Source organism: Chiloscyllium plagiosum, unplaced genomic scaffold (assembly GCF_037043375.1).
Source record: "Chiloscyllium plagiosum isolate Xiang-an unplaced genomic scaffold, Cpla_swu_hap1 HiC_scaffold_26, whole genome shotgun sequence".
Taxonomy (NCBI): domain Eukaryota; kingdom Metazoa; phylum Chordata; class Chondrichthyes; order Orectolobiformes; family Hemiscylliidae; genus Chiloscyllium; species Chiloscyllium plagiosum.
Window position 1 is genome coordinate 59870179 of NW_028270164.1, and position 21395 is coordinate 59891573.

Genomic DNA, 21395 nt, shown 5'->3' on the forward strand with positions numbered 1-21395 from the left:
CATGATTGGTTACTGCTGATGCATTCTTCTCATTAGAGCATGTCCCAGTGGAATAAATCCATTTCGAAAGTGAGAAAATCTCCTTAAAAGTCTGGTACTGCTTATTTACCAACTTAAGCTTTCAATTCACTTCTTTTTTCCAATCTACTCAAATGTGCTTTCATGGGTTTATGTTTCTTACATATAAATTTGAGGCATCAGGTTCAAATCCATACTTCCCACACAAGACTAGAAGATGTTTCATCATGTCATGATCACTCTTGAATCAATAGCTACACCTTCTATTCAGTCTTATTTCCTTATGCTTCTACTCATACACACACAAAAATTGATTTCAGGTAGTGTAATTATTCAGTCACTCTCAAGATTTAATCCATTTCAAAACCGCTACAAAGGGATAATTAACAATTTTCTCCGACTGCTTTCTGAATTTGGTTTGTGTCTCGACATGTATCACAGTATTTGTGTTGCAAATGGGCAGCTAGATAATGCAGCCTAGTTGTATTACAAAATAGGCAGCATTTTCGACATGTATCCCAAAAATACCATTTGCCAATTTATGGGAAACACCATTGATACTGATCATAGAAGAATGAAATTTCCTGAAAGAAGAAACAATGAAATGATGGAATTCCTTCTTCTCTTCATTGTTGTGTCTCTGGCACTCTTCCTGTTGCTCTGATGGTGGGGTGTCCTGTGGGATTTGCTGCTCACTATAGTGTGTCTGAACACTAAAACATTGAAAAGCAGAATGAAAATGAAAACAATCCCAGGTGTTAGTCTGAAATGAAATAACTCGATTGCACCCCCTCCCCCGCCAAATGAAGAATGTTCGATATACCATGACAGCCAGCAGTACCCTCAGATTATACTTACCTGGAAACATAAAATAGAGTCATAGAGTCATAGAGATGTGCAGGACGGAAACAGACCTTCTGGTCCAACCCGTCCATGCTGACTACATATCCGAACCCAATCTAGTCCCACCTACCAGCATCCCGCCCATATCCCTCCAAATCCTTCCTATTCATATACCTATACAGATGCTTTTTTAAATGTTGCAATTTTACCAGCCTCCACCACTTTATCTGGCAGCTTATTCCATACACGTACCACCCTCTGTGTGAAAACGTTGCCCCTCAGTTCTCTATTAGATTTTCCCCTCTCACCCTAAACCTATGCCCTCTAGTTCTGGACTCCCTGACCCGAGGGGAAATACTTTATCTATTTACCCTATCCATGCCCCTCATAATTTTATAAACCTGTATAAGGTCACCCCTCAGCCTCCAATGTTCCAAGGAAAACAGCCCCAGCTTGTTCAGCCTCTCCCTATAACTCAAATCCTCCAACATACTTGTAAATCTTTTCTGAACCCTTTCATGTTTCACAACATGCTTCTGATAGGAAAGAGACCAGAATAGCACACAATATTTCAACAGCGGCCTAACCAATGTCCTGTACAGCTGCAACATGACCTCCCAACTCCTATACTCAATACTCTGACCAATAAAGGAAAGCATACCAAACGCCTTCTTCACTGTCCTATCTACCTGCAACTCCACTGTCAAGGAGCTATGAACCTTCACTCCAAGGTCTCTTTGTTCAGCAACACTCCCTAGGACCTTACCATTAAATGTATAAGTCCTGCTAAGATTTGCTTTCCTAAAATGCAGCACCTTTTGTTTACTTGAATTAAACTCCATCTGCCACTTCTCAGCCCATTGTCCCATCTGATTAAGATCCTATTGTAATCTGAGGTAACCTTCTTAACAAGAAAATGTTCTTCAAACAGCTCAACCCATTCAACATTTCCAGAATGACTGCCATTGTCTTCACATTGCAATATGTATTTTTCAGAATTAGAAAAAGATGGCCACATAGTTACGCCAGAGAACAGAGGTAGCTGGGTAACAGTTAGAGGTGGGAAGGGGAGGAAGCAGGCAGTGCATACCCCGAAACAATAGGTATACCGCTTTGGATAATGGTGGGGGGAGGGCAGCCTAGCAGGAGTAAGCTGCTGTGGCGTGAGGTCTGGCTCTGAGACTCAGAAGGGAAAGGGGGAGAGGAGAAGAGCTTTAGTTATAGTAGACTCTCTAGTTAGAGGAACGGACAGGCGATTCTGTGGGCATGGGCGAGACTCTCAGATGGGTTGTTGCCTCCCGGGTGCCAGGGTCCGTGACGTCTCGGACCATGTCTTCAGAATCCTTAAGGGGGAGGGTGTGCAGCCAGAAGTCGTGGTGCACGTTGGCACCAACGACATAGGTCGGAAGAGAGGTGGGGAGGTCATTCAAGAGCTCAGGGAGTTAGGCTGGAAGCTGAAAGCTAGGACAGACAGAGTCGTCATCTCTGGGTTGTTGCCGGTGCCACGTAACAGTGAGGCAAGAAATAGGGAGAGAGTGCAGTTGAACACGTGGCTGCAAGGATGGTGTAGGAGGGAGGGCTTCAGGTATTTGGACAATTGGACTGCATTCTGGGGACGGTGGGACCTGTACAAGCAGGACGGGCTGCACCTGAACCAGAAGGGCACCAATATCCTGGGGGGTAGGTTTGCTAGCTATCTTCGGGGGTGTTTAAACGAATTTGGCAGGGGAATGGGAACCGGACTTGTAGTCCAGCAAGTAGGCTAGCTGTTTGTCAGGATGTCCAAGTGTGTGGGGAGGCTGTGAAGAAGGTAGCACTGACAGGGAATACTTGCGGACACAGAGATGGGTTCAAATGCGTATACTTCAACGCAAGGAGTATCAGAAATAAGGTCGGTGAACTTAAAGCGTGGATAGGTACCTGGGACTACGATGTTGTGGCCATCACAGAAACGTGGATAGAAGAGGGACAGGAATGGTTGTTGGAGGTTCCTGGTTACAGATGTTTCAGTAGGATTAGGGAGGGTGGTAAAAAAGGAAGGGGGGTGGCATTGCTAATTAGAAATGGTATAACAGCTGCAGAAAGGCAGTTCGAGGGGGATCTGCCCTTAGAGGTAGTATGGGCTGAAGTCAGAAATAGGAAAGGTGCAGTCACCTTGTTGGGTGTTTACTATAGGCCCCCCAATAGCAGCAGAGATGTGGAGAAACAGATTGGGAAACTGATTTTGGAAAGGTGCAGAAGCCACAGGGTAGTAGTCATGGGCGATTTCAACTTCCCAAATATTGATTGGAAGCTCTTTAGATCAAGTAGATTGGATGGGGCGGTGTTTGTGCAGTGTGTCCAGAAATCATTTCTAACACAGTATGTAGATTGTCCGACCAGAGGGGAGGCCATTTTGGATTTGGTACTCGGTAATGAACGGGGACAAGTGATGGGCTTGTTAGTGGGTGAACATTTTGGTGATGGTGACCACAATTCTGTGACTTTCACCTTGGTTATGGAGAGAGATAGGTGCGTGCAACAGGGTAGGTTTTACGATTGGGGGAAGGGTAATTACGATGCTGCAAGACAGGATCTGAGGAGCATAAGTTGGGAGCATAGGCTGTCGGGGAAGGATGTCGTGGAAATGTGGAACTTTTTCAAGGAACAGATACGACGTGTCCTTGATATGTATGTACCGGTCAGGCAGGAAAGAAATGGTCGTGTGAGGGAACCTTAGTTGACGAGGGAGGTTGAATGTCTTGTAAAGAGGAAGAAGGAGGCTTGCATAAGGTTGAGGAAACAGGGTTCAGACAGAGCAGTGGAGGGATACAGGATAGCCAGAAGGGACCTGAAGAAAGGGATTAGGAGAGCCAAGAGAGGGCATGAAAAATCTCTGGCGGATAGGATCAAGGATAACCCAAAGGCATTTTATGCGTATGTGAGAAACATGAGAATGACGAGAACGAGGGTAGGAAGTCGGAAGAGATAGGAGAGGTCTTGAATGAGTACTTTTCTTCAGTATTTACGAATGAGAGGAAGCGTATTGTTGAAGAGTAGAGTGTGAAACGGACTGGTAAGCTAGAGGAGATACATGTTAGGAAGGAAGATGTGTTGGACATTTTGAACAACTTGAGGATAGACAAGTCCCCCGGGCCTGATGGGATATATCCTAGGATTATGTGGGAAGCAAGAGAGGAAATTGCAGTACCGTTGGCAATGATCTTTTCATCTTCACTGTCAACGGGGGTGGTACCAGGGGACTGGAGAGTGGCGAATGTTGTGCCCCTGTTCAAAAAAGGGAATAGGGATAACCCCGGGAACTACAGGCGAGTTAGTCTTACTTCGGTGGTAGGTAAAGTAATGGAAAGGGTACTGAGGGATAGGATTTATGAGTATCTGGAAAGACACTGCTTGATTAGGGACAGGCAGCACGGATTTATGAAGGGTAGATCTTGCTTTACAAGTCTGATTGAATTCTTTGAGGAGGTGACCAAGCATGTGGATGAGGGTAGAGCAGTGGATATAGAATATATGGATTTTAGTAAGGCATTTGATAAGGTTCCCCATGGTAGGCTTATGCGGAAAGTCAGGAGGCATGGGATAGAGGGAAGTTTGGCCAATTGGATAGAAAACTGGCTAACCGGTCGAAGTCAGAGAGTGGTGGTAGATGGTAAATATTCAGCCTGGAGCCCAGTTATAAGTGGAGTTCCACAGGGATCAGTTCTGGGTCCTCTGCTGTTCGTAATTTTTATTAATGACTTGGATGAGGGAGTCGAAGGGTGGGTCAGTAAATTTGCAGATGATACAAAGATTGGTGGAGTTGTGGATAGTGAGGAGGGCTGTTGTCGGCTGCAAAGGGACTTAGATATGATGCAGAGCTGGGCTGAGGAGTGGCAGATAAAGTTCAACCGTGCCAAGTGTGAGTTTGTCCATTTGGAAAGACAAATAAGAAGGTTAACGGTAGGGTTCTTAGTGAGGTGGAGGAACAGAGGGATCTTGGGGTCTATGTTCATAGATCTTTGAAAGTTGCCACTCAGGTGGATAGAGCTTGTAAGAAGGCCTATGGTGTATTAGCGTTCATTAGCAGAGGGATTGAATTCAAGAGTCGTGAAGTGATGTTGCAACTGTACAGGACTTTGGTTAGGCCACATTTGGAGTACTGTGTGCAGTTCTGGTCGCCTCACTTTAGGAAAGATGTGGAAGCTTTGGAGAGGGTGCAGAGAAGATTTACCAGGATGTTGCATGGAATGGAGAATAGGTCGTACGAGGATAGGTGGAGAGTGCGAGGCCTCTTCTCATTGGAACGGTGAAGGATGAGGGGTGACTTGATAGAGGTTTATAAGATGATCAGAGGAATAGATAGAGTAGACAGTCAGAAACCTTTTCAACGGGTACAACAGAGTGTTACAAGGGGACATAAATTTAAGGTGAAGGGTGGAAGGTATAGGGGAGATGTCAGGGGTGGGTTCTTTACCCAGAGAGTGGTGGGGCATGGAATGCGCTGCCTGTGGGAGTGGTAGAGTCAGAATCTTTGGTGACCTTTAAGCGGAAATTGGATAGGTACATGGATGGGTGCTTAAGCTAGGACAAATGTTTGGCACAACATCGTGGGCTGAAGGGCCTGTTCTGTGCTGTATTGTTCCATGTTCTATGTTCTATGTCTTACGATCCGAGAATTTCCAAGCATTTCCCAAACCAGACAGTAATGCAGCAGCTCAGGGTCCTCTCAATGAACCCTCTGTAGAATGTGGTGAGGATGGGGGATTGCAGATGGGCTTTCATCACCCTGCGCCGAAAGTAGAGATGCTGCTGGGCTTTCTTGACTATGGAGCTGGAATTGAGGATCCAGGTGAGATTCTCCATCAGGTGTATGTCAAGAAATTTGGTGCTCTTCACGATGCTTGTTGGAGTGGAGGCCTGTGAAGAATGGAGTGTCTCAGGAGTTGGTGCTGGGCGCATTACTGTTTGTTATCTATATCAATGATTTAGATGAGAATGCAGAAGGCACGAGTAGTAAGTTTGTAGATGACACTAAAATGGCAGTGTCATGGACAGTGAGAACAGTTATCAGAAATTGCAACAGGACACTGATCAACTGGGGAAGTGGATGGAGAAATGGCAAATAGAGTTTAATATGAATAAGTGTGATGTTTAATTTTAGTAAGTCAAATCAAGACAGAAGTTCCATGGTGAATGGCAGGGCCTTAAGGAGGAGAGTGGGACAGAGGGACCTTGTGGTTCAGTATCACAGTTCTTCGGAAGTGAAGTCACAGGTGGACAGGGCAGTGAAGAAGGCTTTTGGTGCACTGGCCTTCATCAGTCAGGCTATTAAATCTAGAAATTGTGAAGGTATGTTGCAGTTGTACAGGATGTTGGTGAGCCCATGCTTGGAGTATTGTGTTCAGTTTTGGTCACCATGCTATAAGAAGGATGTTATTAAAGTTGAAAGAGTGTAGTAGAAACCAACTAAGATATTGCCTTGACTCAACAGTCTGAGTTAAAGGGAGAAGGTGGACAAGCTAGAACCTTTTTCTTTCGAGCGGAGGAGACTGATGGGGTCTTATAGAGGTGTATAAGATCATGAGAGGCATGGATAGGGTGAATGTCCTCTGTCTTTTACCCAAGTTGGACAATCCCAGGTTGTTACAATGTGTCAATTTGAGCACCTCCAGCTGCTTAACCAAAGACATTCATTTTTAAATTTCTAAGCATAACTAGCACTTTATCTGAACAAGACATCACAATGCTTTCTCCTACTTTGCAATTTCATCAATTTTATACACCAGTTTTGTGACAAGACTGGTTAGTCTGACATCAGAGGTTGAACGATTACTGGTAAAATACAAACTCTGAGAGGTGTGATCAATCAAAACTTTGGACAAGGGTTCTGTACATAAATTTGTTAGTGGGAGATCCTGTCTGACTAAATTAATTATGATTTTGGAAAAGCTGACTCGATATGTTATGAATGTAGTGCAGTTACTCTAGGAAATCCAGTAAGGACTTTTGACAATTTTCCACATGGAAGAGTTCTCCAAAGGTAAGAGACCATGGGTCCCTGAAGGTTGCAGGGCAGGCAGAATGAGTGTTGAAAAATGCATATGGGATTCTTGCTTTCATTAGCCGGGGCATAGAGTATGTGTTAGAACTCATGGCATTCAAGAAAAGTTGGCAAACTGGATTCAAAATTAGTTTGCAAATAAGGTCAAGGGTGATAAGTGGAGATTGCATTTTGTGATTGGAGCCTATAGATTAGATTTCCTACAGTATGGAAACAGGGGTTTTAGCACAACATGTCCACATCAACTCAATGAAGAGTAACCCACCCAGACCCATTCTCCTACCTTATATTTGCCCCTGACTAATGCACCTAATACTATGGGCAATTTAGCATAGCCAATTCATCTAACCAGCACATCTTGGGATTGTGGGACAAGGGGCAAATGTGCCAACCCTGCACAGACAGTCACCTGAGGGAGGAATTGAACCTAGGTCCCTGGAGCTGTGAGGCAGCAGTGCTAACCGCTGAGCCACCATGTTGCCGCATAGTCATTGGTGCACTGCAGGGACTAGGTGCTGTGACCCTTAATGTTTGTAGTGTATGTTAATGAATTATATGCGAATGTAAAAGGTATAACTCATAAGTTTGCAGAACATGTGAAAATTGACAGTGATGTTGATATTGAGGATGTTCTTACATTGCAGTCTGATATCAGTCAATTGATAAATTGGGCACAGCGATGACTGCTGGAACTTAATGCTGAGAAGTGTGATGCATTTGGGGAGGTCAAATAATGGAAGGATTAATGCAATAAATGGCAGGTCCGGATGAAGTGCGAAAGCACTAAATGAACCATAGATCCCTGACAGTGTCAGGGCAAGTAGATAGGATGGTGATAAATGCATACGGGATTCTTGCCTTCATTAATTAAAATTTAGAATATGGGAGTAGGAAGACGTTTTGCAAATTTGTTAACCATTGGTGATGTCACAAGTAGAATATTGTGTACAGTTCTGATCACCAACCCTGAGCAGCAGGATGTGATGCTCCAGAGAGAGTGCAGTATAGATTCACCAAGATGCAGTATTCTTTTTAAACAATGGCTGTTATAAAACTGAAGGAACTCTGGATGCTGTTAATCAAAAGCAAACACAGAAATTGCTGGAAAAGCTCAAGCAGGTCTGGTAGCATCTGTGAAGAGAAATCAAAGTAAACGTTTAGGGGTTCGAGACCCTTCCTCAGATTCTTTCCATATTTAATGTGTTAAGACTGTTCAGACACTAGATTATTGAGCCTTTCCTGACAAGGCAATCCATTCTTTCCATGATAATAGTCCAGTTAACTCCCTGTGAACTGCTTCCACTGCACTTACATCCAGTTCCGGAAATGTTTCAGAGAACACCTCTGGGACACCCGGACCAACCAACCCAATCACCCCATGGCTCAGCACTTCAACTCCCCCTCCCACTCCACCAAGGACATGCAGGTCCTTGGACTCCTCCATCGCCAGACCAAAGCAACACGACGGCTGGAGGAAGAGCACCTCATCTTCTGCTTATGAACCCTCCAACCACAAGGGATGAACTCAGATTTCTCCAGTTTCCTCATTTCCCCTCCCCCCACCTTGTCTCAGTCACAACCCTCCAACTCAGCACCACCATCCTAACCTGCAATCTTCTTCCTGACCTTCCCCACCCCCACTCCGGCCTATCACCCTCACCTTAATCTCCTTCCACTTATCGCATTTCCAACGCCCCTCTCCCAGGTCCCTCCTCCCTACCTTTTATCTTAGCCTGCTGGACACTCTTCCCTCATTCCTGAAGAAGGCTCATGCCCGAAATGTGATTCTCCTGCTCCTTGGATGCTGCCTGACCTGCTGCGCTTTTCCAGCAACACATTTTCAGTTACTTGAATATGTAGGTATGTTTGGCCTCGTTTGCCCGTTTCGCTCAGGTTTGCTGTGTCAGTTGGGGCCATCACAAGCTAATCTCCTCTTTTCTGTTGGCAGGTTCTCCGCGATGATGTATGAGACAATGGCACATTTGGCTTCCCAATCGATGTTCCACACATCCCGAACAAAGCTGGCAGAGGCAAGGGGGAAGCTCTCGTCGTGTCTGTCATGACATGTTGTACATAGGAGGCTGGGCAACACACAGCAGTGTAGTGTCCCTGACAAATATGTCTGCAGGAAATGTCACCAGCTGCAACTCCTCACAGAGGGCGTTGCTTGGTTCGAGCGGCAGGTGGACACACTGAGGAGCACAAAGAGAGTGATAGTTATTAGTTACAGGGAGGTATTCATACCTCAGATTCAGTCAGATGGGTGATGGCCAGGAGAGTCAGGCAGATGGTGCAGGCACCACAATTTGCTCTGCAAGATCCAGGCGATTGATAGTGGTAGGAGACTCGCCAGTTAGTGGCACAGACAGGCATTTCTGTGGCCACGTTCGAGACATCAGGGTGGTGTGTTGTCTCCTTGGTGCCAGGTTTCAGTCCTTGGATTATTTGGACCTCTTTTGGGGCAGAGGTGACCTGTACAATGGGGACTGGATATGTAGGAAGATTATGGAAATATGTAATAGTGTGTGACTGGGACTCTCTTGGAACAAAAAGTTTAGATGGAGCAGAATTTGTTAATGCATTCAAGTGAGTTTCCTGAAACAGTATTTGGATTATCCAACTAAAGGAGGGGCCAATCTGGACCTTGTACTGACCATTGAGCCTGGCCAGGTCACTGACGTTTCAGTGGGAGAGCATTTCAGAAACAGTGATCACAACTCCTTAACTTTTAAGACTGTTATGAAGACAGATAAGTCAGGACCTTGTGGCAAGGTACTAAATTGCGTGAGGGAAAGTTATGTCAGTATTAGGCAGGAGCTGAGGAGTGTTAATTGGGAGGAACTGTTATTAAGCAAGTGACTTGTGGGAATTGTTTAAAAACCTGCTGATGACAGTTCAGAACCTGAATGTTCCAGTTAGGGGGAAGGCCAAGGGTAGCAAGGTAAAAGGTAGTTGGATAGTGAAAGAGGCTGAATTTAATCAAAAGTAGAAAAGAAGCATGTGTAAGATTTCGGAAGCTAAAATCAGACAGGACCCATGAGAAATATAAAAGAAGCAGGAGAGATCTCAAGCCAGGAATGAGGAGAAGCAAGAAGGGACATGAAATGACCTTGGCACCTCGGATTAAGGAGAATCCCAAGGGATTCTATATTCCTCCCTGATTAAAAAGATAACCAGGGAGAAGGCCCTCTTGGTCACCCGTGTGCTCCCCATTGTGTCACTCAAGGATAAAGGAGAGAATTTATGCTTGGAGACAGAGGGTCCTAAATGTGTACTTTCCATCTGTTATCATCCAGGAGTAAGATATGTAGGATGAGATTTGTGAGGAGCATTCTAATATATCAGGACATTTTGCAATCATGAAATTCATGGTGTTGGGTCTGTTGATTAATGTTCGGGTTGATAAGTCCACAGGGCCCAATGGGATCCACCTTAGGTTCTGAGAGTGGCAAAACAAGAAATCTTTGTGTCCTCTCAAGGCACTGGAAATTTGCCAGAGGACTGGCAAACAGATAATGTTGTCTATGTTCAAATCGGGATAATCCAGGAAAGTGCAGGCCAGTGAGTCTCATATTGGAGGTTGGGAAATTATTGGAGGCAATTTTTAGGGATTGAATTTATGTGCATTTGGAAAAGCCTGACCTAATTGGGAACAGTCAGCATGACTTTGTGCAGGGCAGGTCATTTCTTACTAAATTGATTGAAATTTTTGAAGAGCTAAGAAAGGTAATCGATGAGGGTAGAGCAGTGTCTATGTGAAATTCAGGAAAAGAATACAGTTAATGGCAGGATCCTGAACAGTACTGACATACAAAGGGAACTTGGGGTTTAAGTTCATAGCTCTGTAAAAGTGGCCACGCAGGTAGATAATGTGGTAAAGATGGCATATGGCAGGCTTACCTTTATTGGTTGAGGAATTCAGATAAATGCAAGGTGCTGCATTTCAGGAAAGCAAGTCTTAGCAGGATGTATACGCTTAATGGTAAGGTCCTAGGGAGTGTTGCTGAACCTCGGACCTTGGAGTGCAAGTTCATAGCTCCTTGTAAGTGGAGTCACAGGTAGATAGGATAGTGATGAAGGCGTTTGGTATGCTTCCTTTTATTGGTCAGAGTATTGAGGACAGGAGTTAGGAGGTCATGTTGCAGCTGTACAGGACATTGGTTAGGCCATTGTTGGAATATTCTGGTCTCCTTCCTATCGGAAAGATGTTGTGGAATTTGAAATGGTTCAGAAAAGATTTACAAGGATGTTGCCAGGGTTGGAGGAATTGAGCTATAGTTAGAGACTGAACAGGATGGGGCTGTTTTCGCTGAAGTGTCGGAGGCTGAGGGGTGACCTTAGAGGTTTACAAAATGATGAGGGGCATGGATAGGGTAAATAGACAAAGTCTTTTCCCTGGGGTGGGGGAATCCAGAACGAGAGGGCATAGGATTAGGGTGAGAGAGGAAAGATCTAAGGGGCAACTTTTTCACACAGAGGGTGGTACGTGTATGGACTGAACTGCCAAAAGAGGTGGTGGAGGCTGGTACAATTGCAACATTTAAGAGGCGTTTCGATGGGTATATGAATAGGAAGGGTTTGGAGGGATATGGGCCGGATGCTGGCAGGTGGGAGTAGATTGATTGGGATATCTGGTCGACATGGATGGATTGGACTGAAGGGTCTGTTTCCATGCTGTACATCTCTATGACTATAATTGAGTTCAAGTGTTATGCTGCAGCTTTGGTTAGGTCACACGTAGAATACTGTGTTCAAGTCTGGCCAGCACATTACAGGAAGAATGTGAAGGCTTTGGAGAGGGTGCAGAAGAGGTCTAACAGGATGCTGCCAGGATTGGAGGCCGAGGGGAGACTTGATAGAACTGTATAGAAGTTTATGAGCTCAACAGATATGGTTGACAGTCAGAATGTTTTTCCTGGAGTTGAAATGTCTAAATCTGATTGGCTTGCATTTAAGGTAAGAGGGGCAAAGGAGATGTGAGGGGTAATCTTTTTACACAGAGTCACAGGAGAGTGGAACATCCTGCTGCGGGCAGTGATGGAGGCAGATACGATAGGAGAGTTTAAGAGAAATATGCAAGGAATGCAGGGATGTGGACCAAAAGCAGCAGAAGGGAAGAGTTTAATTTGGAGTCATGTTTGGCAAAACATGGTGGGCCGAAGAGCCTGTTCCTGTGCTGTACAGTTCAATGTTCTCTGTCAAGAGTCTGGCAGAGCCAACGTTTTGGGTCTGGTGAGCCTTCATAGAACGGTTTTCTGGTTTTGATTCAGAAAGTGTTTCAGTTGGATTTGTATGTGTGTGTGAGTGAGAGATTGAGACGATCCTGACACTTTGACGTACAGAGATGACATGGCAGTCTCAAGCAACTGTCAGTCACTGTGTAAAGGCCCACGCTTTTCCAAAGGCCCCAGCTGTCACCTCCTTTTGTCTCCTCTCCCCATCTCAGGTGGGCGTGGTCAGCTGGGGGTGGAGGGAGAGGGGGTGGAGGTGGAGGTCATTGGTATCATGCTCAAAGCCTTGTTTTTGTGGATGAGTGTAGACTTTGGAGCTTACAGTTGGGTAGAGAATTGACGTTTCCACTGCAGGTGGGCTTGGACAAGGAGATGGGGAAAGGCATGGGGAACATGTTTGTTGCTGATTCGTACAAATGTTTGGATCTGAACTTGTCTGGGGGTGGGACGGGTGCCAATTAAATGCCCTCCATACCCCTTTGTCATTCTGTTTGCAATTGTCACTTGCTATTGATTCTGGTCAGAGATCATTCTGTGGATGGCAATCTCTCGATTTCAAAGCAGGAGATAGAGAAACCGAGTTAACCTCTGGGGTCCAGTAACCCTTTTGCTATTGGCATTGCTGTCTGCCCCCCTAGTCTTGGAGAGATATTGCTTTACCAAGCACGATGTTTGCTGCCACGGGTCGATGGTACAGGACTGATGCTAACAGTTAAGATCGCTTTCTCTCAGCGGGTTTTCGTCCAGCTCTGTTTGATTCATCAGGGCCAATGCATTGAGGCATACAAGATTGTCAAAGCAGTTCACGAGACAGCTGTCTGAATCTTCGAGTCAGAAGGATGCAGTGAGATTCATCCTGATCTGTAGTGACCGTGTTATTAATGTGCAGCCTGCAGTATTCGATTGTCACTTAATAGCACAGTGCGCAATGGAATGGAATGACCAGGACTGATACAGGACTGGATTTAAAGGGTCTTGAAAGTTCCCACCAACGGTCACATTGGAAGCTGCTGTTCGTGAGCAGATTTACAGTTTTGACAGGACGGAACCGAAATCAGTCAGTACTGCATTCACGGAAATACACACGTTACAGAGTGAGGCACCAATTCCCAGCTGCACCTTGCTGTTTGACCCTCTGTTCTGCAAGAAGTTTCAAAGGAACTTCAAGTGACATTTTGTTGTTAGAATCAACAGCTGTCAAGCTCTGTTTGAAAGACACACACAAAATGTTTACGATAATGCAGAGTAGAGTTGAAACAGCAATTGCAGTGGCAGGGCACGGGTACAGTTTGAATGCCTTGGACTGTAACAGCATCAGGAATAAAGTCACTCCAGACAGGCAGCATGGAGTGAGGAGCTGTCTCCTTCCATCTCCACTCCAGGCAGGTGAGCAGCTCCAGGGAAAGAGTTACATACTGCTGTCAGTTTGTTAATCTGGGGGCCAGGTTGTGCGATAGATTCCCACTTTCAGATGGAGAGGAGGAATGGTATTTATTCACCTTTTACTTGGTTTGGGTTACACATGACAGTGCGGGAACTGCTGTTTATCGATAAGTATCTGGGCTATTTGTATCATCCTTCCACTTGGCTGTTTACGCATCCTGATCATTCAATGATTTCAAGTAAAGGGTTTGTTTCACCACTGAACTCGCCCCCTGCTCATTTCTTTGTCCCTGGGGAGGGTTGGAATGTGCAGCAAGGGGAACGTTAGGGAGAGTCACATCCCTGGGGAGCAGCTAAACTAACCTGCAGTGTCCTCTCCACACCCGGCTCCACTGACAGCCCTCTCGATTCCCCCCGTAACTCTGCAGGCCCGGGCTCTCTCTGTTTGACTGGACCCAACTCTCACCGTCCTCAGAAATGACTGACTCCCACTCCTCACCATCTGGTTACCAGCCCGCCGAATTGTCTGTGACCACTCACCCATTTACCAGCTCCGTCCCTTCTCCTGATACCATTAACCCTTGACACGACTTCCCGACACAACTGCCTAACGATACAATGACCCCCCTCCTGAAACGACTACCTCCTACATGTCAACCCAACCCAAACTTCCCGTGACATGGCTGCTCTCCGGCAAGACTAACCTGTAACACTTTCCCCCTGACACGACAATCCCCAGACACACTGTCCCCTGACATCACCGTCCTGACGCCACTGCTCTGACACCATTGCCCCGACATAACTGCCCCCGACACCACTGCATCCTGAAACCCCTGCCCCCTCACACAACTGTCCCCTCACACCACTGTACCCAAAGCCACTGTCCCATGATACCCCTGCCCTCTGACACCCCTGCCCCCTGACACCCCTGCCCCCTGACACAACTGCCCTTGACACCACTGCCCCCTGACACCACTGCATCCGAAACCACTGCACCCTGACACCACTGCCACTTGACACTACTGCCCCTTCACACCACTGCCGCTGAGCACCAGTGACCCTGACACCACTCCCTCCTGACATCACTGTACCCTGACACCATTGCCCCCTGACCCCACTGTCCTGGCACCACTGCACCCTGACACCACTGCCACTGACACCACTGCCCCCTGACACCATTGCCCCCTGACACCATTGCTCTGACACAACTGCCTCTGACACCACTGCACCCTGACACCACTGACCCCTGTAACTACTGACCCCTGTGACCACTGCACCCCGCCACCACTGTCCCCTGACACCACTGCCCCTGACACCACTGCACCCTGACACCACTGCACCCTGACACCACTGACCCCTATAACCACTGACCCCTATAACCACTGACCCCTGTGACCACTGCACCCCAACACCACTGCACCCTGTCACCACTGCACCCTGGCACCACTGCCCCTGACACCACTGCACCCTGACACCACTGACCCCTGTAACCACTGACCCCTGTGACCACTGCACCCCGACACCACTGCACCCTGACACCACTGCCCCTGACACCACTGCACCCTGTCACCACTGTCCTCTGACACCACTGCACCCTGACATGATTCCTTCCAGCATGAAGTCTCCGGACATGGCTGTCCCCAGAAAGAACTACACTTTCACCACTACTGCCCAATATGACTAATTGCCCACACGACTGTCCCCACACGATTTCCCCCTGAAATGATGATACTTTCTCAACATGATCCATAAAGCAATGAGCACCCTGATACTGCTACCCCTCTGACACAGAGACCCCTGACATGATGACCACTCTGACACGTCTCGTCCCTGACACAATCACCGTGACACAACGATGCTTCTGACATCAGTCACCTGATGAAGGAGCAGCACTCTGAAAGGAAGTGCTTCCAATTAAACCTGTTGAACTATAACCTGGTGTTCTGTGATTTTTAACTTTGTCTATCCCAATCCAACACCGGCACCTCCACATCATTCATATATGAAGGGTGATGTCTCCACGGTACCTAATTGGTACAGTTTGGCCATCCGAAAATCATCCGTTAGTTCTGAGTCTTTCCTATTATTTAGTCAATCTTATACATGTACTAATACGGTAGCCCCAACACCACAAAATCATAACTTGACCGTGTCATTTTCTTTGGCACTGTACCGCACAAAATCCAGAGGCATAGGATTAAGGGTGATCGAGCAATTTGGATCAGAAATTAGTTAGCTGAAAGAAGACAGAAGGTGGTGTTGATGGGAAATGTTCATCCTGCAGTTCAGTTTCTGGTGGTATACCGCAAAGATCTGTTTTGGGACCACTGCTGTTTGTCATTTTTATAAATGACCTGGATGAGGGCGGAGAAGGATGGGTTAGTAAATTTGCAGATGACACTAAGGTCAGTGGAGTTGTGGATAATGTTGAAGGATGTTGCAGGTTACAGGGGACATAGATAAGCTGCAGAGCTGGGCTGAGAGGCGGCAAATGGAGTTCAATGTAAAAAAGTGTGAGGTCATTCACTTTTGAAGGAGCATTAGGAATGAAGATTACTGGGTTAATGGTAAGATTCTTGTTAGTGTAGATGAGCAGAGCGATCTCAGTGTCCATGCAGAAACTTGCCACCCAGATTGACAGGGATGTTAAGAAGACATACGCTTTGAAATGAAGAACGCAACCAACACATTCCAAAGACTCATGAAAAGAGTTGTGGCTGACTTCACAAACTGTGCAGTCTATTTGGACGATGTTTGATCTATTTGATCTTTGATCTTTGTTTGATCTTTATTAAATGGTACGGTTGGCAGATAAAGAGAAGCAAAACTGGTAATAAACCGAAACGTCAGGGGTGGGTTCTTTACCCAGAGAGTGGTGGGGGCATGGAATGCGCTGCCCGTGGGAGTGGTAGAGTCGGAATCATTGGCGACCTTTAAGCGGCATTTGGATAGGTACTTAATCTAGGTTAGACGTTCGGCACAACATCGTGGGCCGAAGGGCCTGTTCTGTGCTGTATTGTTCTATGTTCTATGTTCTAAAACTGAATTCATTAAAGCAGAGCTGGCGTTCTTGGGACATAACATCGGTCATGGAAGGTTGATCCCAAGGAAAGCAAAAATGGAGGCCATCAAGGAATTTCCATGACCAGCCTCAAAGAAAGAGGTGCTTCAACTTTTGGGGCTAAACGGATTCTATCAGAAGTTTGTTCTGAGCTTCAGCAGCGTAGTGGCACCCTTAACAGTTTTGCTGAAGAAGAATGCAATATTTCGATGGACAGAACAATGCCAGATGGCATTTGACAATTTAAAAGCAATATTAACCACAGCACCACTTTTAGCTGCACCAAACATTTTGAAACCTTTCAAAGTTGCCATTGATGCTAGTGACACAGGAGTTGGAGCTGTATTGCTACAGGATGATGATGATGGGATTGAACTGCCAGTTGGTTACTTTTCAAAGAAACTCAACACCCACCAAAGAAAATACTCTAAGACTGAAAACGAATTATTGAGTTTGGTACTGGCTTTACAACATTTAAATGTGCATTTCCTGAACAATGTGTTGGAGACGGTTGTGTACACGGATCACTATCCATTTATATTCTTGGAACGCTTTAAAGACAAGAATGTGAGACTATCTCATCGGAGGCTTATGCTACAGATTTTAATTTACAAATCGTGCATGTTGCAGGTCATAAGAATGTAACAGCAGATGCACTATCATGGATTTTAACTGATAAAGTAGAGATGAGATGCGTATCTATTCATTGTTTTATATATATGTGGGAAGAAGTTAATATGAACATAGGTTAAAGTCATGTATGTCATGGGAAAGTGGTTAAAGAATAGAGAGGAAAAAGGCCATCTTTTCATTATGATGGTTCATTTCTTTTCTTAAGGGGAAGGTGTTGTGAAGATGTAGGTGTGCACTGCACCTTCAAGAGGGAGTGAAAGCCAGCAATGACTGACTGAGAGCACAGAGTGTGCTGAACAGTTTAAATATGGAACATTTGGTTGTGAAACAAACAGCTGGAGCTGAGTTGCCACAGCACACACAAAAAAAAAATTGAATTCAGTCAATAAATTTAAATTATGCCCCAAGAAACTAAAATCCAATTGCATTTGAATTTTAATGTTTTGGATGACATCAAACCAATGAGACGGTCCGATGCTTTGGGGTACAAAAATTCAAGGTCTGTTGAACAGTTAGCCAGAGTGTCAAAGAGCACCAACAAACACAGACGGCCTGCAGAATCGCTCACTGAAAGGTACCTTTTCACATGAAATTTGTGAAGCAGAAAACTGAAGAAAAGACCGAGTAAAGTATGAATGAAGATACCAAGAGAAAAGCAACAACTGACTGGTTTTGAAATTTGGTTGTTTTTGTGCTAACCTTAATCGGGGGTGGAGATTTATTGGACCAGTATATTGTTGTAGAGTGGGAGGTAGATAAATTGATCACACAAAGGAGGATTACTGTGTAGATAGTTGTTGCTGAATGTTCTTGTGTTTCTTGATGTTAAAGAATAAATTGTTAATTTTTTTCTTTACATAGAGGGATATCGGTAATTCTTTGTCACTCATGCTTTAACAGATTACGTGGCGAGGTGAGCTTTTCTGTGTGTATGGTATAAATTAGCAGAAGGGTTTACCTTGTGTCAAAACAAATTGAAGAAAAACACTGTACTTAGTTCAGTGGAAAAATATTATCTGAGAATCTGGCACAATCCAACTGTTGGAAGACAAAGCTTGTAACCTAAATAAAAGTCTCACCTGCCAGCGTCTTCTGCCCTGCATCCAATGGCATTTTCCGTTGCTTCCTGATGTAAATAGCTCCAACTCCTGTGTCATGAGCAAGTATTGCAGCCTTCATCTTTATAACAATTCACATTAGAGCACTACAGATATCTTCACATTTTGGGTGAAGAGCTACAGGAGTGAAAGGGAGTAGAATAGTGAGGAGCAGTCTTGCCTCAGTCAGAAGGACATGAACTTGAGCACAAAATTCCCATCAGTACATCTCAGTGTCTCTCCAAGATTTCATCAGAATATGATGCTTCAGCCAGAGCTTGCGAGCTCTTAATATTTCCTTCTCATTTCTTGCCCTAATTTTTCATTTTCTTCTGTTCCTTGGTGTTTCTTTTCTTCTTTTTTTCACTCCTGGTGTCAGCACGCACCCAGCAAGGTATCCCCTTAGCCCAGCCCAGCCCAAAGAATTCTCTCAGCTTTGTGTGGCAGTGACTCGGCCTGGTGTCTCAGCCTGATCTCTCAGTTGGTCGTGGCAGTGTGTTAGTGTGTGACTGGATCCTGCCCAGGCAAGTTGTGGAGGCAGCAGGAGGGGATTGTGGAGGTAGCAGCAGCAGTGGTGGCATTGTAGCCCAAAGCAGAAAGAGCAAGCGATGAGGAATTTCCTCTTGGTATCCGTGGCGATGGCGTCAAGAACAGGTCTCCCAGAGATCGAGCTCAGCCAAGGACTTAAAGATGTCGAACTTTCTTCCTTTTTTTCTGGTTTATATTTAAAATGACTTTAATATTATCTTACTTCTTTGTTTCTCTACTTATTCTCTGAAGGTAATGCATAACATTTTTCACGCTTCTTCTCCTACTTTGTAGCTAAGACTTTTTTGTGTCTTGGTACCTTTGTGCTTTCACTGAACTCCTGTTCTTTAGCACACTTTACAATGAAATCTAAATAAATCGCAATCCAAACTAATGTCTGGGGCTCAATGCAGCAGCAGCTTCTCGCTTCTGACCCAATTTCAGTGGGTAATTGAGAAGACAAATGAAATGCAGCCCTTTTATTTTACAGGGAATGGTGTATAAAAATAGGGAGGTTTTGCTTTAAATTAGAAGGCACTTGCCCGATCACAACTGTCACACGGTGAACAGTTTTAGTTTTTGTTCTTTACCAAAGGAAGGATATACTGGCGTTGGAGGCAGTCCAGAGAATTTTCACTCAGCTAATCCTCGGCATGGAGGGACTGTGCTATGTGAAGATGTTGAGTGCATTGGGCCTGTACTCATTGGAGTATAGAAGACTGGGAGGTGATGTTATTCAATCATGTAAAGTGGGATTTAACAGGGGAGATGCAGAGGGGATGACTTCCTTTGCGAGAGAGTCTGGGACCAGAGGGTATAATTACCCTCCCTATTTTCCTCTCCAGACGTCCCCAACAGTACCCTTCCACCGACACTCTCATTCATTTGGCTGAACTGGTCCTCACCCATAACAATTTCTCCTTCGAATCCTCCCACTTCCTCCAGACCAAAGGGGTAACCATGGGCACACGTATGGGCCCCAGCTATGCCTGTCTCTTTGTTGGCTAAGTAGAACAGTTGATCTGCTGTAATTACACTGGCACCACTCCCCACCTCTTCCTCCGCTACATTGATGACTGCATTGGCGCCACCTCGTGCTCCCGCGAGGAGGTTGAGCAATTCATCAATTTCACCAACACATTCCACCCTGACCTTAAATTTACCTGGACCATCTCGGACACCTCCCTCCCCTTCCCAGACCTCTCCATCTCCATTAATGACGACCGACTTGACACTGACATTTTTTACAAACTCACCAACTCCCACAGCTACCTGGATTACACCTCTTCCTGCACCCTACTTCTTGCAAAAATGCCATCCCATATTCCCAATTCCTCCGCCTCCGCCCTATCTGCTCCCAGGAGGACCAGTTCCACCACAGAACACACCAGATGGCCTCCTTCTTTAGAGACCGCAATTTCCCTTCCAACGTGGTTAAAGATGCCCTCCAGCGCATCTCGTCCACATCCCGCACCTCCGCCCTCAGACCCCACCCCTCCAACTGTAACAAGGACAGAATGCCCCTGGTGCTCACCTTCCACCCTACCAACCTTCGCATAAACCAAATCATCCGCCGACATTTCCGCCACCTCCAAAAAGACCCCACCACCAGGGATATATTTCTCTCCACACCCCTTTCCGCCTTCTGCAAAGACCGTTTTCTCTGTGACTACCTGGTCAGGTCCACGCCCCCCTACAACCCACCCTCCCATCCTGGCACCTTCCCCTGCCACCGCAGGAACTGTAAAACCTGCGCCCACACTTCCTCCCTCACCTCTATCCAAGGCCCTAAAGGAGCCTTTCATATCCATCAAAGTCTTACCTGAACATCTACTAATATCATTTATTGTATCCGTTGCTCCCGATGCGGTCTCCTCTACATTGGGGAGACTGGGCGCCTCCGAGCAGAGCGCTTTAGGGAACATCTCTGGGACACCCGCACCAATCAACCACACCACCCCGTGGCCCAACATTTCAACTCCCCCTCCCACTCTGCCGAGGACATGGAGGTCCTGGGCCTCCTTCACCGCCGGTCCCTCACCACCAGATGCCTGGAGTAAGAACGCCTCATCTTCTGCCTCAGAACACTTCAACTCCAGGGCATCAATGTGGACTTCAACAGTTTCCTCATTTCCCCTTCCCCCAACTCACCCCAGTTCCAAACTTCCAGCTCAGCACTGTCCCCATGAATTGTCTGGACTTGTCCTACCTGCCTATGTCCTTTTCTACCTATCCACTCCACCCTCTCCTCCCTGACCTATCACCTTCATCCCCTCCCCCACTCACCCATTGTACTCAATGCTACTTTCTCCCCACCCCCACCCTATCTCTCCACGCTTCAGGCTCTCTGCCTTTATTCCTGATGAAGGGCTTTTGCCCGAAACGTCGATTTTGCTGCTCCTTGGATGCTGCCTAAACTGGTTTCCAGCATCTGCAGTCTTTGCTTTTACCCCATAATTACACAACTGTTATGACACGGGGTAAACCACTCCCCCCACCACTAATTTACACCTAAATTAAAAGTCTTTAACATAACATTCCAATGAAATAGTTTCATT

The 21395-nt window shown here is 45.9% G+C and overlaps 1 long non-coding RNA gene across 1 annotated transcript in view; it reads right to left on the reverse strand.

Annotated features, from left to right (window-relative positions):
- Positions 1-315: 315 nt before the first annotated feature.
- LOC148145189 (uncharacterized) overlaps positions 316-21395 on the reverse strand; it is a 67111-nt gene continuing 46031 nt past the window's right edge. Inside the window, exon 3 of the long non-coding RNA XR_015751015.1 lies at positions 316-731. This is a non-coding gene — a long non-coding RNA (uncharacterized LOC148145189). The remainder of the gene's footprint in view (positions 732-21395) is intronic.